Source organism: Pogona vitticeps, chromosome 5, assembly GCF_051106095.1.
Source record: "Pogona vitticeps strain Pit_001003342236 chromosome 5, PviZW2.1, whole genome shotgun sequence".
Lineage (NCBI taxonomy): Eukaryota > Metazoa > Chordata > Lepidosauria > Squamata > Agamidae > Pogona > Pogona vitticeps.
The window spans coordinates 29104031-29120829 of NC_135787.1; the positions used below are offsets into that span (position 1 = coordinate 29104031).

At 38.1% G+C, this 16799-nt stretch overlaps 1 long non-coding RNA gene across 1 annotated transcript; it reads right to left on the minus strand.

Moving 5' to 3' along the window:
• Positions 1-1256: 1256 nt before the first annotated feature.
• Positions 1257-7796, minus strand: LOC144583204 (uncharacterized). The gene is made up of 2 exons (XR_013536871.1): positions 3042-7796; positions 1257-2537 (listed from the first exon to the last, which is right to left on the minus strand). It is a non-coding gene; the product is annotated as an uncharacterized LOC144583204 (long non-coding RNA).
• Between the last annotated feature and the right edge of the window lie 9003 nt (positions 7797-16799).

Consider the following 16799-nt stretch of genomic DNA (forward strand, 5'->3'; position numbering starts at 1 on the left):
GAGTACAGAGTGTTCTTTCCACATTGATGCCCAATATGAAATTTCCAACAAGAGAGCACAGCCATGCCATAACATTGTGCTCAGTCTTTTAATCTGTTCCTTTGCCCAAACCATCTTAATGACTTAATTCAAATCACATTCCTATCAGCTCAAATATTTATATGTGATTCCTACTGCTAGTGTTAGTCATACTTGTTGACTGTGGGGAAAAGCGCTAAGCTAATACATCCTTTCCGTTCACTACTCATCTTCATTCTATTTCTTTCTATCCATTTTGAAACTCAAATGGGTTTTGGTTTCTGCATGATTCATGTGGCAATTGACAGATTGAGAAAATATTCAGCATATGGAAGGACAGGGGGAAAAAGGCTGCCCTGCATTTCGACATATGGATTCTTAATATAGTCTCCAGTTGTAAGAAGAGCTGTTTTTTAAATGCAAATCTATAAAGAATAAAACAGAATGAAGTTAAAATAAGTACAGTTTGTACAGAACAAAAAGCCACACAAAATGAATAATAGAAGACGCTTTTGTACACATCACTGCACAATTCTGTCCGTGGTAATTGTGAGCTTACCATAATTGTGTTTCTTGTATACACAACTCACAGCTAACTATATCAGTCCATTAAAAACATCTAAATGAAGAAATGACAATGTAGCAAATAAATGTTTGGGTTCTCCATTTTTTTAAGAGGTTAAAGAATGGGACAAAGAATCAAGCAGCCCTAAGCCTCCAGGACATAAAATGGAACAAATATGGCATTACACAAACTTAGGCTGATGTCCTGTACTCATCTACTTATGCTTGCAGACAGACAGCAAGAAGGGAGTCAGCCTGGCCTCTTGTGGGAGGGAATTCCAAAGTTTGGGTGTAGCAACAGAGAAGGCCCTCATGAGTCTTGGAGGTGGTAAGACTGAGAGAAAAGCTCATAATAGGAAACACAGTCTTTGAGATAGCCTGGACCGAAGCTGTTTCTCCCCATTTGCAATCAATATAGGAAAATAGCCAGGTACAATAAGTGGAATACCGGCTAAAGGAAGAATGGTATGCTCCTGAAATAAGCCAAGCTAGTATTACAGTATGCCAAATATGGTGATAAAATGAGGTGATGTCATCTCTTTTATATCCATTCCTTCATGAAGAAAGCTGCAGCGCAGAAAGTGCAGCTGGAACGGCCAAACAGTGCCAAACAAGATGAAAGAGGAGCAGCCAAGCTCGGACCTACCTTGATGTACAAGCAAGTGTACAACAACTTTTTGGTTCCCAAAAAGAATAGAAATGAAATAAAAGTGTTCGAGGTTGTGCATTAACACAAAAACTCAAATTTACATTCAGCTTAGTTCCTCTAAAAATTGTTGCATGTTTCCTGCTCAAATTACAAATGCAGCACAGTAAATACAGGGATCGCCTTTGCATATCATGCACAGTGCAGGAAAAAAAATTGTTTAGAAAAAATATAGCTATTCTGTCTCGAAACTCCATCCAGCACTCATTCTATACATATAGACGTACACTTATCTAGAAGCCATTTCAAAGAGCCAAAAGTCTGACATTTTAGAAAAATATTGACAGGTGTCCCCCCCCCCCAATTTCTTTCTAATTTTGGTGGCTTTTCACACAAATAACACATAGCAGCTCACAAAGGTCATCTTGGTGTGTAAAATCTGTTTCCTTTTCAATCCTCACTTTGAGCGACTGGTTCTCAGGGATTTGACAGCTTCACTTTAGAAGCAGAGATAAAATTGTTCCCCTGTGTGAGGCTCAGAATATAGAATCAGATAAAGGCCTCCTTGTTTCATCGGCAGCCTGGATGTTAAAGGCTCTGGAATATTTGAGTTATGTTACCTGGAATATTTGAGTTATGTTCCAAATAAAAGACACAATAGCGGTGGATAATGTCTGGATAACCAATACTGGAAAAAATAGTCTCCTACTATGTGTTTGTGCTTTTGCTATTGGGTTTACCATCTAATTTACTATTATATATTTTAATTTGTTTAATTGTGCTTTTAAAATATTGTAAACTGCTTTAGAAATTTAAGTATATAAATTTCTATGACAGATGAAAGCATTAAACTACCTAATACATATGCATTGTGTGTTTATTATTATATACAAATATTTGTTATTGTAATTACCTCTCATCAAGAAAAATGTTTGTTTCTCTGAATTGACCCCTGCTGGAGGAAACAGGGCTGTGAAGCTGCTAAATGAACTCACAGGAACTACCAAGCTGGCAGTCCATGCACATTTTTAGCTGTGACATCAGCTGTAAACCCGGTTATCCACTTGTTCCCACATTCCTCTGAGAGCCAAAATAGGCGTTATAGTAAGTGTCTGATTATCACTGGGAACAGCAACTGCTATTGTAGGCATTACTTCCCCTCCATAAAGTTTATTAAAACTTATTCATCCCAACAGTGCAAGATTTCATGTTTCTTGCTTTTTTAGCCAAGGGCAGTCAAAGATTGGAAAGTTGCATCATCTCAGGGCACCCTAGTATAGCACTTCTGAGTACTCTATACCTAGAAAACCTTGAAACGCAAATGACTAAACAAGAAATACAATTTAAGCCAGAAACTTTTTTATTGGGACTAATACCAAATAATATAAATAAGCAAAGTTATTACTTAATATCACATGTCCTTACAGCTGCTAGATTAGCATGGGCACAAGTATGGAAGGAAGGAGACCCACCAAAAGACGAAGTGATTATCAAAAAAAATTAGAGTGCGCTGAAATGGATAGGCTTACAAAGAGACTAAAAGGGCAAGAAAAGTCAACTTACTATGAAAGCTGGAATATGTTCTACGAATGGTGGAAAGCAAAAACTTTGTAATAAATAGAAAATGACCAAAAGGAATAATGAGGAGAAGACACTGCTGAAAGAAATGTGTTATTATACAAAAGGCTTGTAGGCTAAGCTCTACAGTATGTATCGTTTGTAGATAGAGATTTAGGCATATGTGTGTATATATATGTCTATGTTTGGATATGTGTATATAAAGTAAAAAATAAAAAAAATGGAAAAAAAACACCTTGAAACGGATTGCAATAAGTTAGAGCAAGTAATAATTGTTATTGATCTTTGATATGTATTTGTTGGTCATTGTTTTCTGCACTTATTTAGTATCATGTTCATTCATGAGTTCTCCTGCCTTCCTCCCAAAACATTTATCAAGAAAAAAACAAAAGAAGGGTATGGATAAAAGCAAAAAAAAAACCATTATTAACATTTAAACATGATTTAAACAAAAGCAATTAAAAAGCACTGCAGTGAAGAAATTGCAGTATCTACTTTCCACTAAGTGGAAAGATTTCTGTTTCACAGAAGGGCACTGTTGGAACCAGTCCAACAAAATAAACTTTAAAAGCTTTGTTTTCTCAGCTATCTGTATATGGAAAATGTTAAAATATGTTGAATAATATGTTGTTGTAACTATATTTAAGTGTAGGATGGATCACAGCCATTCTTGCTAAGAATGTCACATTTTTCAACTCCAGAAAGCTCTAGTGAGCAGCTGGAAGACAGAATAAACTAATCAAGTAACATGGCAGTTCTATTTATTTTACTCAAGTAATTTATACTACCATAGCATTCCAGAAGCATTAAGACTGATAAAGGATCTCTGTTTCTTTTCTCTTCTTCTATCGTGGTATATTGTGTTACTGAAGGACAAGCTGAAGTGAGTTGCCAGCCTTTGTGTTACATCTTAATATGCAACACCTTCCTAACCACAAATCTCCAAGCTAGCATCTTACTACACTGCCCATTGCCTCAGAACAACAGAATGTATGTAAGCACTCTGAAGAGTGCATTTGTTTTACTTGGAAAGGACAAAATACTTATCCTTGATTCCACTCAGCTAGCTTGAGTTAAATTAAAACTGCTGAACCATCTCAGAAAGTGTTTCCTTAAGATTCCTCAGTCTAAAATGTTTCCCATTCTTTTGAGAGTGGGCCCAGAATTAAAATGGGAAGCATATTTTATTCTTACCTTGATCCATTGGGGGTTTTTTAGTAGAGGAAGGAAGGAGACTTCTAAAGTTTTATTACTTCCCTAATAACAGGTTAATCCTTATTTGCTGTTCTTTTTTGTTTTAGTTTTTCAACTTTACTGGACCAGAGTTCAAATGGTTAGAAATACCCCTTAAATGCAGAAGACCTCAGAATCATTTGTTGGCCTGTATAATACAGTCTTTTAAGAAAATAGCCTCATAAAAAGGATAAAGTGATGGGTAAACTCTCTGTTCAAGAACCTGAAGAGTTACTGCCCAAGTAGAAAATATTACCATAGGTGGATCAATGCTGTGATAATGTAAACCAACTTCTTACGCTCCCTTCTGATTGAAAGGAGGCAACCTAGAGTTGTCTAAATAGAGGTGGACAAATCAAATAGATGGAGAGATGGATAAATGGGATGATGATATAGTTGTGACTTCTTGTTCTTCTTATAGAAAAGGGTTACTTAAACCTGCACAATTAAGCTAGTAACAATCCACAAAGAAGTAGTGAAGAACATTTATCTTAAAGATAAATGCAGGGGCACCATTAAGTATGGACTTGGAGATCTGTCAAATTTCTTGTTCACTGTGTTCAGTCCACATGTTCATTTGTCAGACATTTCACTGCAATACAGGTCAGCTTAATAAAATAATATTGGCTGCGTCTGTGGTTCTATGTAACTTCTAGTGACTGGCTAGAACAATTGAATTTTTTTCTGCATTATCTGTCTCAGAGCACAACTTGGAAATGTTACTTCCTCTGATCTTAATGTAAGTTGCTTGCTGTTTGTCTATCCAGAGATATTAAATCATATCCAACCACACCTTTGAAGTAAATTAAATCTACTTTGTTCAACAACTTAAGCAGTAATTATAAATAATTAACAGAAGAAGAAAACAATAGAAGATCAAAAGTTAACTGGAGTAAAGACATGACAGGATGAGGTTAAAAAAAACCCTGAGTTTTTCTCACAAGCAACAATACTTTTTCACTTGTACATCTAATAAATGTCTTCTTCACTGTCCCTTTTTTTTTCTTGTCTTGACTTCAGCCTTACTGGCTGCTAGTGATTGTGACTGTCATTGTAATAAATCTCATAATTCACTCACTGTGGTAAAGTTGATTGTCCCTCAGGAACATGATATTACCTAGCCTCATTTTGAGAGTGTTGGTATGCCATGTCAGGAACTTCACAGAGTACCTGCATCTTCAGCAATCCTAGAAGATGTTAGGGAGGCTCTTTACCTTCCCATTTTGTTGCTTGGGGAGATATTTGGTATTAAACAGTCCAGATGGTCCTCAGTTTATACCTATCTTATGCGTAAACAGCATGATAGGAATCAGGATTGCTAGACTGTCTGAGAAAGAGGTTACACTAACTAGGGGTTTGTTCATTTATAACAGCAGCTTTGAATGATACCGGACCATTGAAAGATCTCTTCAGAAAGACAAAATTTCCACATCTGACTCTCATGCAATCAAATAAATGGATCATGGAGCATCACAAACTCAAGTCTCTGAAGAAATCTTATGCACTGAATAAGCTGTTCACTGTTTATGAGATGCTGCAGCATGTGAATAGTTTTTCATGTGAGGGTACTCTGAAGGATGTGATAAATCTTTCTCAGTGTCTCAATTTAATCCAATACTCCGTTGGATTATAGATGCATTATTCTGTAAGTCTAAGGCTCTCAGTTGTTTTGCATGGACCTCTGAAGGAAAGGCATCAACGACTGCATGCTAGCCAGATGCTGTTTTGTGAAGTGCTAGGTTTATCTTCGCTAACAACTTCTGTGTTCTTTTGAATATCTTCCTCTACAGTAGACAGTAGGCAAAGTCCTGTTGCTTAGTGCAGTACATCACACCAGAGTTGTTGTTATGTGCTGTCAAGTCACCTCCAACATATGGCAAGCCTATGAATGAGCAATCTCCAAATTGTCCTGTCCTCAACAGCACTGCTCAACTCTTGAAAATGCTTCCTTTACACAGTCAATCCATCTTGTATTTGGACTTCCCCTTTTCCTGTTGCCTTCAATCATGCCATAGAATCCTGACTTCTCATGATGTGCTGAAAGTAAAACAGCTTCAGTTTCATGATTTTTCCCCCCAGGGATAGTTCTAGGACCCATTGGTTTGTCTTTCTGGCAGTCCAGGGGATTTACAAAGCTCTCTTAACTGCCCAGCTTTCACACCCATGCATAGTGGTTGGGAATACAATAGTGTGGATGATCCTGGCCTTGGTCTCCAGTGACACATCCTTACACCTGATTATCTTTTCTAATTCCTTCATTGCTGCCCTTTGGAGTCTCAGTCTTTTGATTTCTTGGCAGCAATCTCCATTTGGATTCTTCATCGTCAATCTTAAAGTTGTGTAGTTCTTCTGTAGTCATGAGGTTTGTCTTCTTAACATTCCACTACAGTTCGGCTTTCGCACTTCTTTCTTTTTCATAAGATGTCATTTCAAGCTATTGCTGCTTTCTGCCAGGAAGTTGGTATCATCTGCATACCTTAAATTAGTGATTTTTCTTGCACCAATTTTCAATCCTCTTTCATCTGATCGTAATCCATTTTTCCATATATGTTCTATATACGTTTCTAAAGTAAAAAAGCATGCTTCCCTTCTCCATCACTAACAATCAAGCAACTTCTTCAGGTTTTTCCTCCTCTTCCTTCCTCTAATCATATTTTATATTTTATTACTTTATTTTTTTCCCAAAGAAGGGACACAAAATGGCATACAATAGCTTAAAAGGTGGACATATATTTAAAATCACAATGAATTAAAATATTGATATTAAAATCTAATTGAACCTATAACAATATTTAAAACATCATTAATCATGACCTTTGAATGCCAGATGGGATCCAGAGAGGATGACACTATACCCTATTAATGTCTGGGCTCAACTCCTATTTATACATGTGTGAAAAAATAGCACACAGTCCTAGAATGATTGATAACAAATTTCACTAGGGTAAAAATGCTTCATAACAATGATGTTTCCAGTGCAACTAAAATCATATGAACACAACATTATTTTCTGAAGCCTCTGCGTAGCTCTAGCTAACTAATAACTGTGTCAGAAGGTGAAATGAGTGACCGATTGGGACAGGCTCATTTATATGCATATAGCATAACTGTATATTTCAAAGTGTTTCATTTCAGCAAAGCATTTTCAGATTTAAAAAGCACATTAGGAACTAATGATCACCTAATTATAATTGCAGAATAAGCAAACAAACAGAAATAGAGAAAAGAGTCTTTTATACTTCTACATTAGCATCCCCAAACCATGTGTCATAAGTAATGCATTAAAGAAAGATTCCAGTGAGCCTAGAACTCAATTCATAGAAGAAGTGGACTACTGTCTCTTTGCATGATTTGTGCTAATCAGCTTCACTAGGAGCAGGAAATCTGCTTGGTCTCAACAGTGGATGTGATGAATCATTTACTCATTCTAAAAACAGAGATTCTTGAGGTCACAGGAGGCAAGCGATAAAATTTAGAATGATGTTCTTTCTCCCAGAAGGTGCCATAAGCATTCTACCTACAGACTGTTGACTGATTGATTAATTGATTGATTGATTTTTACCCCACCTTTCCCCTTAAAAAAGGACTGAAGGTGGCTTACATACTGTAATCAAAAGATAGAATTTAAAGCTAACAACAAGAAGCCACTGGCAATGGTGCGGCTAAAAAATATTGTAAATAAATAAATAAATAAATAAATAAATAAATAAATAAATAAATAAATAAATAAATAAATAAATAAATAAATAAACAAGTACACAAATATTAACAAGGATCAAACAAATACTATACTTAAAAAAAGATGAACAAAAGCATATTTAATGAAGAAATTCACTTTATTTTAAAAGGAGCCATGGCTGTGAAATTGACACAAGGGTGCAAACAGATCTTGGAAAAGCTACTTTTTGGATTCCATTTCCCAGAATCCTCTAACCAGCAAAGAGTTGTAATCTTTTTAAAATGGTTTTCTAATATCTAGGTACAATGGAGGGTCACCTTCAGACACAAGGAGGTTCTTAGCAAAACGTAGTCCTCTTTCTGCCTCAGAAGGTCCCTTTGGTACTACCAGGTGGTGACAGTGAGGGGTAGGGACAGTGCTCTAAACAGCACCGGACATATAAATGCCACCATTTTATATCTCAGCAATGGCTCCACAGCAGCACTACAACAGCCACACTGTGAAAATATAACCTGGCACTGATTTACACAATAGAAATAATGGGGATTATAGCCTAACTAGATGATACAGTTAGCATGTATTTAGAAATGCTCCCTATTTAAGCTTTGTCTGGGTCTATTTGAGTAAGCGATGTTGGTGGCATAAAGTCCTACAAAGTTCAGCACACATACGACCCCGCCTTTTGATGAGATTCCATTATTTGCATTGGATGCCAATGGTGGTTTTGAAACAAGAAAGAAACGAGGCCTTCAGAAACTTGGGAAATAAACAAAGGTCACCAAATATATCTTTGGTCTCAAGCATTATTAGCATAATCTGCAGAATTTTGCTTCATTTGTTTTTTGTTTTCTTTCTCCCCACAAAAAAAAACTTAGCTTTTCTTGGGCCAAAGGGGCTAACTTTGATGTTTGAGGGAGAGATAAGTGATGGTTGACATCCCTAATTGCAAGGAATACATTTTCCTTTAATGTCTAGTTTGACCTTAAAGGTAAAGGTTCCCCTTGACATTTAGTCCAGTCATGTCAGACTCTACGGCGCAGTGCTCATCCTTGTTTCCAAGCCATAGAGCCAGTGTTTGTCCAAATACAGTTTCCGTGGTCACATGGCCAGCATGACTAGACACGAAACACCATTGTCATGGTGGCACTGCGGGTTAAACCACAGAAGCCTCTGACCAGCAGTCATAAAATCGAATCCACGCAACGGAGTGACCTTCCGTCGCTTGTCCCAGTTCCTGCCAACCTAGCAATTCGAAAGCATGTAGAAATGTGAGTAGATAAATAGGTATGAGTAAATAAATAGGTGGGAAGGTAATGGCGTTCCATGTCTAGTCGCACTGGCCACATGACCACGGAAACTGTCTTCGGAAAAACGCTGGCTCTATGGCTTGGAAATGGGGATGAGCACTGTGCCCTAGAGTCAGACATGAATGGACTAAATGTCAAGGGGAACCTTTACCTTTACCTTGACCCTAAAACAGGCATTGGTAGTGTACTCTGCTGTATGTATACTCAGTGGCTATGTGCTGAATCAATACCTGCATCAGTAATGGTTCCCCAATGGAAAACATATCCCTATTTGATGTCCAAGATGAAACCAAAGGTCAGCAAATGGTTGAATCATTCAGATGCAGACCTGCAGAAGTCATATGTAATTCCTGTATTGTACCTCTGACTCTGTGACACAGGCTGATTATCAATCAGCTCTATCATGTTCGTGAATCCTCTGCAATGAAAAGTTACATTTTCCTAGGTACATTGTGTGCCTTTCTTCTCTCCTTCCTTCCAGCATCCCTTTAAGGATAATAACTTATAAGATCACAGCCCTGTAAAAGTGATTTGTGCTTCCAGCCCTCAGCTATGTTTTTGATCATTGAACAAATCTGGGTTCTAACTGAGCATTCCTAGTTAAATGTTTTATAATCAGGCTGGACCCAGGCTCAGCACGGTAACTTATGAGCATGTCAAGATTCTCGACACTTGATTCATGCAAGTAAGGAGGATTTATGCTGAAAGGCTGAATCTTAGATCAGTTCAAACATTTGGCCTGCAGGGAAGATTCAGACAGACTCTGCAGAGGATGTAATATGAATCTAATATTGGTTGGAATGCAAGGCTGGAATACATTTGCCAGTGGCATTAGAGAAGGACAATCTGTGAATGCAGATTGAGTTTTTGAAAGGCTGGACATGACTGAAGAACATGCTTCCTAATCGGAAACTTCATGACACCAGGACTAAGGTGAAGGCATGTAAGGAAGGAAAAGTCTTTTGATTTTTCTCAGGAGTAGCCAGGCTTCCCTTCAGGTTGTTCAGTACTTTTTTTTTCACAAGAAGTTAGTGATTGTCCAAACTGACTTATTCCCCAAAGAAGAGAGGAGGCAAAGGAATAAAAGTGTGCATAAAGTGGGTTGCATGGTATTTTTGACTACATGAGAATTCCAGGTTAGAGAATTCCAGGTTAGAGAGGGTTAGAGTTGTGTTTAGTTTTTAATGTTCATGCCTTATTTGCCCTGTTACCCTGAAACAATGATACAAGACAAGTATTATGGGATAAACATGGGACACCCTTCATTAAATAATCATTCTTGCCCTCTGTAAAAGGGGGGTCCTGCCATAGTGCAGAATCAGGTTTAAGTACAGAGGTCTCAACAAACCCCTTACAAAACTAATGGTTGAGCCCCTAGCCCCAAGTTCTCACAGTCGTAAGACAGCGAGAACCTGGCCAGCCCAAATTTGACCACCCCCCGGACCTCAAGACCTTCTGCTTGTTGACAGTTGGTCCAGGTGTGGCCCCAGCGCATCTTTTCCCCCAAGCACTGTAATCACATGATTCGCAGTGTTCAGAGGTCAGATGATCTATACATTACAGTGGACCCTTGACTTACAGACGCTTGACTTACAGACTTTTTGAGTTACAGACTTCTCTGGCCGCAAAATTTAGGTTTGACTTGCAGATTGAGATTTGACTTACAGACCAGAAAAAAACCAAAATGGAACAAAAATGGCCTGTTATGGGATTAATCGGTTTTCAATGCACTGTAGGTCAATGGAGACTTGACTTACAGACTTTTTGACTTGAGAACTGCCTTCCAATACGGATTAAGTTCTCAAGTCAAGACCCCACTGTACCTGTAATTGTGATGGGACTCACCGAAACCTGTTCTATCCGCACTATCCGCCTTTGTGACCAAATATTTCCATGTCTCAACAGCGGATCCAGCAATTTCCTGAAATCACTGTACATGTCTCTGCCATCCACCCCACCCTGAATGAATGGGGGTCAACCTAATGATAAGCAGGGTATATATGCTCTTGCTAGTTAGTATCATGATCACCAGAAAATGGCATTGGCCATTTTTGTATTTCAGTACCTCACACTGATTGAGGGGGGGGAAGGTACACCAGCGGCAAAACTTAGGTCTTCCCCATTGATAGTGGTTCTTAGCTGTTGGAATAAGGACAACAGAGAGCGCAGGGGTGGGTGCAGATAATTACCTCAATGGAAGAATTCTGCCCCTTCCCAGAGGAAGAAGGGCATGTGGTGATAGTAGCTTTCATTATTGAGGGGGATAGAGGAAGTAGGTTGTAGATCTGACAGGATGTCCCAGAGGTGTACTGTGTGAAGACTCAGAATTTGAAAGAGAGCTTGCCAAACTCATCAGACCCCTAACTACTGTCTTTTCTCTTTTTGTCTATGTGGGAACAAATGCTGCTGGCAGACACCATCTTCCACGTTTTGCAAGTGTCTGTGAGGCTCTGTGGAGGAAAATGAAGGGCCAGAAGGCACGGGGGCATTTTTATAACTCCTTTCTTTTGAAGACTGTGGCACAGGGAGAGAGACAAGAATACTGGAAGTGAATAGCTGTTTGTACACATGGTATCACTGAGAAAATGTTTGGTTTCTTGGGCCAGAGTCTCCACTTCCATGAAAAATATTCCTGGCAAGAGATGGGTTCCATCTTACAGTGGCTGGGAAACATATTTTTGCTATGAGTTTGCAGGGCTGGAAACTGATCCTGTCTGGAAAGGGAATGGGGGTGGGTGGGGTGGGGATGTCAAGAACTGGGTGCAAGAGTACTGATGATGTACCAGAAGCTAAGAAAATTGAAAGGGATCCACTCCCATGATGGTTTGGTCTAATCTAATCTAGCAGGTGCCTTTTATGTCCTTTGTGCAAATTCTTTGGTCATCTTAATCGATGGCACCAAATGCACAGGTATTCCCTTGTACTGATGTCATATACGCAATTAAATGCTAAATACCTCTGCTGACAGTTTCAGTATCAGGGTTTAGCTGAACTTACCAGTATGCTGAACCTATTTGGGTAGGTAGGCTTCAACATTTTGGCTAGTGCCTATAAAGTTTAGATTATTTCTGCAATAAGGAAATTGATGGGATAAAAGAGAGGAAAGGGGGATCAGTGAATAATATCATTTTAAACCCCTTAAAATTTTGTGGATAAGACAGGTGATGGCACAAGAAAAACTTTACTTGGGACTCTGCACTTTTTGCGAAGAGTCATTAGCAAAGCTCCTCAAAGACTGAATGCAAGAACATGCAATATCTTTATTAGACCACTAAAAAAATCAAACAATCAGCAAGCTTTTATGGGTCGTGTCCACTTCCTCAGGCTATACACCAATATTTTAGTGAACAGTAATTATAAACGAGAGCCTCAAAAATTCATGGCAGATGTCTGTGCTGGATCTGCTTCTGAGAGGTGAGTTCAAATGCTAACTACATCGAGCCTTTGAAGGGGTGTGGTTTCAAGCTTCACCCCAGTAACATTTGATTGGAATTTTCTACCCAGCTCGTCAAATAGAAGATTGTCAATTAATCTGCATGCCCCACCACCTCCCACCCCGCATACACATTGCCTGCTTTTTAAACAGAAGGTTCTTGTTTGACTGTGGAGCTGAGGGGAAGGCAAAACAGAAACATGTTAACTTTTCCCCAGCTCCCTTCAGAAAGCTGGGGCTAAAATTTGCTCTGCACACCAAGTAGGAGAAGCCAATTAAAGCCAACTTAATAGTGGTACCTCGTGAGCATAATGATAAGATTTCTCGAGGATAGAATGTCATTTTAAAAGCAATTCCAGAATTGCTTACATATTAGAATTCCTATGGGTTTGTGTCTTAAATTCTGGCATGTTAGTTGCTTTCATTAGTGACTGACAGAAATGGGGTTACAAGGGAGAATTTTTATGTAATTGCCCTTTTGCTGTATTACTGTCATAATGTCAGCACCCGTCTAAAAACCATGAATGTAGTCCCAATAGGACTAAATTAATGATTTCTGTTATACTTACTCACTAAGTAGCTTTGTGTCATGTTCAGTGCTCACTTCAGTAACTTTAAGAAACAGATTTGACTAAGCAGCAGGTATTCTGACTCATCTGATGGATAACAGGGAAGGCTCAGCAAAGAAAAGAAGGCCTGCCTTTATACGCCATCCTCTATCAAAATTATTGCATTCAGAGCTTCAAGTCTGGAAATGTAACATCACAAATCTCATTCCTCTTCAATAGACTGTCACATTGATGAACATCTCAGCCGTAGAAAGTTAATGAAGTAATTTGCAGCTGGAGGAAGCCTGGGGGGGGGGGGTAGGCAGGATAAGGAAAGTTTCACAAAGGTGCCAATTCCAGTGGTTTTGACTGAGTTTTTATATCACAGGGCAACTTAGGGTATGAAAGCCTCTGCTTTAAGCCAAAAATATGGACTCAAGAGAAATGGATTATTATTTATGTATTTTTCTGTGCCAAGATTAAGGGCTTTCATTAAAAACCTTGTTTCATTCACACTTTTCTGTTTGGACAAAGGAGATCATTAATAGGCAGCAGCAGTATTAAATAGCCTTTGCAATAAAGTGTCACATTCATTCATTTTTAACATTGACATTATTATTAGTCAGAGCGGAGATGGGGAAGATTTAAGAGCTCTTGCCTGAAAATGGTAGCCCCATCACTTTCCTGCTTCATTGTCAATGGCTTTTGATTTAAAATGGGGTATTATGCTCTCTCATTCAATCCACTTACACATCAAATGGTATGTGTGTGTATGTGTGTGTATGTATATGTATATATATATCCAGACCTCTCTCACTGCATTATTGCCAGAGGCATTTGGCCAGAGGCATTTGGCTCAACCCAGTGGGAAACCTGTTTTGGGGGACCAAACCTCAGACATCCCAAATCTAATCCTTGCCAAACCTGGAGAGGGTGGGAGAGAATCAGCTGAAAACATGCTGTGAGTTCAGTATTTCTAACTCATGCAGGGCCATTTTGCCACTCCTGGAAGTCCTAAGTCAAACAAAGCACAAAATGATTAATGACATTTGAAAGTTTATGAAAGTTTGTGGTTCGTGAATAGTGGCAAACCACAAACCGTCATGCGTCACCATTTTCTCATTTTGTGCCCATCTTTAATCAGCACTGGCAGCAAGGCCTCTGGTGACTGAGGCACAGGAGGACACTGGCTTGCAGATAGCACATGGCAAACGTGCTATCTTGGCAAATGTCCAAATGTATAGATGTGTTGTAGTCATGCAGAGTACATGTATGCATTATGCTCAAGGCACTATGCTCCTTTGCCACCCCTTGAAAAAAACTGCTGCATGTACCACTTGGTCCCCCCAAAAGTAAGAGGTAAATGGGTTTTTGTGCTACTTAGGGCTAGAGACAGGGTGGGTGAGAAGAACGCTTTGGAAAGATATTGACAGTGAACCCAATATTGAGCAATCAATGGTTGCTTTGATCAATTGGTAAAAAGAAATGTGCATGACTGGTGAACTGAGTGAATATAAGCAGAGTATTGGAACAGACTGGTTTGTCTTACATGGATATCCATGGGTGATGCAGTTGTATAGGTTTATGCCTATTGATTTAGGCAGAGGAAGACAAGATGCTGAGAAGGCAACAAGTTGTACGGTACATCCTGATACCACGCTTGGCTCTTCATGTTCTTTTCCTATACTGTACCTTCTTGCTTTCCCAGCAGCAGTGCTGCTGCAATTTAATGTAAGATCGATTCACAGGAAGTCTTTATACATCCACTTAGGGATGGAGGAGCCATCCTGGCATACATTGTAAAGACACAGGAGCATCGCTGAATGGAGTAGACCTAATCCCATTTTCTCCAGGTGAAATTTAATTTGATAGCTGTATGGAGAAACCAATGACCAATAAAGAACATTTCTGCTAATAAGAGTTCCACTGACTGACTTTAAAAGAATAAGGAAAAGGAGGAGTAGGAGAAGGCTATTCATTCATTTTTAGTTAGTTAGTCAGTCAGTCAGTTAATTAGTTAGTTATTTTATAATATTTTCAACCTGTCCTGTATTAGAAGAGCTTGGGGGTGGGGGATAAAAATCAATGAATACAAATGAAAATAATTTAATACAGTTTAAAACAATTCATACTGTTTAACATTGTTAGCACTGAAATAATAAGAGCACATTGGCTTAATTAATTCTTGTATTATCACATTATACTTATTGTGCCAAACATGAAGCAAAATGTAATTTATTATCCATTCAGGAGACATCACAATAGAACATATATACCAAATATTAAATACAATTGAGCAGCATCAGATTCTTCATGTTGTGTTTTTTTATTATCTGTGTTGTACTGTGGAGCACAAAACAGCTTCCTATCTCCACACAGAAATGTATCATTCAGCTTTTATAAAAACCTATCACAGCTGAGATGTTTTGGAACAATATTTGCATTGGCTTCTTATAGTAAATGGCAAGGAGGATACCATGGAATCTTACAAAAAGATTTATCATAGCATAATCTTTCATGGACTAGAACCCATTTCATCCGATGTATGAAGCTCAGTTGGCAGATATATATATATATCTTTGGTACAGAGGAAAAAAGTTGTAAATAATGGGGCCAAGAGGCCATGAAATCCGAGAGGCACCTTAGTGCTTACAATATATATCTGCCAAATGAACTTACAACATTTTGTGCACCTGGATGACATGGGCATGAGTCCACCAAAGCTCATAGCCCAATAAATCTGTTGAGTTTTAAGCTTCTATGGGAATCTTTTTGGAAAGCATAAAGATCTATATTCTCCACTATTCTGATATATGATTCATACTAGTGAGGTCTACCTCAGGCAGGAGTTCTAATGTATAAAAATAAAGCAACCCAAGTTTTAGGAAGCTGCCTTTTTTCCTTTATCAGCCTTATCCTATGTGTAATTGATGGGTGATTTTTTATATTAATGTGACATATTTTACAACACCACTGTATGGTAAGCTTAGAGACAAGGGAATTTTCCAGTCAGGTAAGACATTTATCCTGAAAATCATGAAGAATATAACTCCAGAGTGCAGTGTTGTTGTTTTTTTAAATGATATTTAATGAACCATCAGGGTCTTTAGTAAAATGAAAAAATTTCAGTCTTTATCCCATTTCATTTCTGTGAATTTCACCTGCAGTTCTTCTAATCCTTCTTTTTCACTGACTTGTGAGATTTTATTTTCTTGCAGTGCCAAGGTTCATGTATATTTGCATTCATTTGTCCTAATATGGACATTTGTTAGCACATTTCCCTCAAGTTATGCAACTTTTCATCAATAAGAATGTGCTTTTCAAAGAATATATATATATAAAATATATAACAGTATATAATATTGCTTCATGGAGTCCTTTGATGCCAATAAAATTCTTTTATATCCATAGCTTTAAGCATCTATTATGACAGAAGTCAAGGCATAAAGTTAACCCATTATAATAAAATAAATTGAAATCTATATTCGTTTCTGTATTTTTACTTACTTACTTACAAAGCACTCATATCCCACCTTTCCTTTAGTTGTTCAAAGAGACTAGCAAAAAAACTCATTTTTCAAAAAATCAAAATTGAATATAACAGTTTATAGTGCACCCATTGACTGAAATTCTGTTGCTTGGTATAGTTATGCCTCACTAGAGTAGCCCAATGAATCAATGGAACTCATGGAGGAGTTGACCCATCAAATTTCCGCTGACTCAATGGGCCTACTCTAGTTGCAACTTACAATGCTAAGCAGCAGGATTTCAACCACTGTATACTAAAAAAAAA